We start from the raw sequence: 2335 nt of genomic DNA, 5'->3' as shown, positions 1-2335 counted from the left end.
ATCCTTGTTCTTTTGGAACAATAAAACTGTCAACAACAAATTTAGTTTAGTTTCCTTTTAAAGCTCAACTTCTTTTCCATTTTGAAATAGAGAAAGTCTAGGTTTTATTCTCCTAACCATCTCTATACATATATTTTTTTAAAAAAAAATTTACCATTGAATATGTAGGACCCACATATAAATCTACAAATGGAATGATAAATTTCTCTTTGAAATAACTTAGGAAATCAGCTCCTACAAAATAGAGATGGGTTGACATCTAATTAGGACTTGTTTTAACAAAGTAAACTTTCTTTTTTGGGAAAAGTGACAGCTGGCCAAATTTTGTTAGGATTTAGAGTTCAATTTTATTAACTTTTTAAGCCCTTTTTCATCCCTCTAACATACTCCTTTATTGAAACCCACGAAATTAAAAGAGATAATTAAAGAAATAGATACCAAACAATAAATAAAATATAAAGTAGCAAACAACAACATAAAAATTACTCTAGCAAGTCTTGGGTGCTACGGTCTATGTGTCTGGAGTATCCCTTTAACATTTTGTGATTTGATTCCATGTAGAGTTAAAAATAAGGGTTAAATACTCCAAACCCCCATAGAGTTTCCCAACTTTATTTTTTCCTCCCTGCGATTTCATTTTTATCACAGGAGGTCCCTGTGGTTTTGATAAATGACCAAGTTAGTCCATCCGTTAGTTGACCGTTAGTTGACCATTAGGACTGACACGTGGACCAATCAGATGTTGACACGTGACACCTACTTTAATTTTTTAATTTTTTTTAAATTAAAATAATGTTTTTTTAAAAAAAAATAAAAATAAATAAAAGAAAAGGAAAAAAAATTGGGGGTGGCTCGTGGCCAATTGAGGGTGGCCCTTTGGCCATGGGAGTGGCCTGGCCACCCCCTGGTGCCCGGGGGTGGCTCAGCCACCCCCTTGGGCTCCAAGGGGGTGGCCGAAACCACCCCCAGTACCCACTGGGGGTGGTTGATGAGATTCAACAAGCACCATTAAAGGATCCGTTGCATGTTACAGTTGGGCCTATTACTAGAGCAAGATCCAAGAAGATCAAAGAAGCACTTAATGGGCTGATTCAAGAGATTTGGGCTGATTCTAAAATGAGGCATTCCAAGCTTGGCCCAAAGGAGATGAAGGCGTAATAAATTTGATCCAAGCTATTCATGGAGCAGATTGAACAAAATTTCCTTAGCAATGGCATGGATTAATGGTTAATTATGGCTAATTGACTATCCAATTACATACCAATTAATTGGATGATTGACTTGCCAAATTACATGCCAATTAGTTGGTTGATTGACTTACCTATTTCAAGACCTTCCTTAGGCGTGATTTAATTGCCAATCTCAGTCTATTTTTGGCATGGAGGAGCTGCAAATTTCATACCAAATCAACCTTAATTTTAGGTTTTTATTAGTTAGTCCTTTTTTACTTTATTTACTTTCCAATGTTGGAACTAATTTAATTTCCTTTCCATAGCAAGTAGGTAGTCATATTTCCAGCCATGCTTTATAAATACCATGCACTCATTGTAATGGAGATCATGAATGAAAATTATAAAAAGTGAGGTTTGCTTCTTCTTTTGGTTCTTCAAAGAACTTGTGAACTTATCAAGGATTCTTCCTTGTGGCGTTCAAACTTTATACCTTCGGTTCGCGTTTCATTTATAAACGTTGGGTTGATGGTTGTTACTTCATACCTTTGGTTCACGTTTCATTTAAAAACGTTTGGTCAAGGTTTTCTATCCAAAAAAAATCTGAATTTTAGCTTTCTTGGGTAAGTATTCCAATATTGTTGTTGGGTCTCAAAAGCGCGTCGATTGAGGTTCGCATCATTTGGTATCAGAGCACAGTCTCTAAAATCAGGTTTACTATCCTTTTGTTTTTATCTTTAGTTTATTGTTATCATCCTATCTTGTTCTGTTTGTATTCATTATTCCTTCTTGGTGTTTTACATCGTGCACTAAGTTAAAATCGTGCACCAAGTTCAAAAAAAAACGAAAAAAAAAAAAACACAAACAAAACAAAACAATTGTTCGTTTGTTTTGTTTCTTCTTTCTTATGTTCTCTTCCTTTGATTCATTGTTTCTATAATATTTTCCTGTTCGTTTGTTTTCTTTCTTCTTTCTTTTGTCCTCTTCCTTTTATTCATTGTTTCTATAAATTTTTCCTACCGTCGGTATTGGTTTAAATACTACAAGTTGAATTTCTTGATCAAGTTTATTAGTTCAATAAAGAACTGAAAAGGGGAAGGTACGAGTGGAAAAAGGCAAGAGAGTGTGAGACTAATATCGAAAACAAAGCCAATTTAAGAGTGAAA

The sequence above is a fragment of the Corylus avellana genome, chromosome ca1 (genome assembly GCF_901000735.1).
Source record: "Corylus avellana chromosome ca1, CavTom2PMs-1.0".
NCBI classification, from domain to species: Eukaryota; Viridiplantae; Streptophyta; class Magnoliopsida; order Fagales; family Betulaceae; genus Corylus; species Corylus avellana.
The sequence above is the reverse complement of the archived record's forward strand: the minus strand, read 5'-3'. Positions refer to the sequence as shown.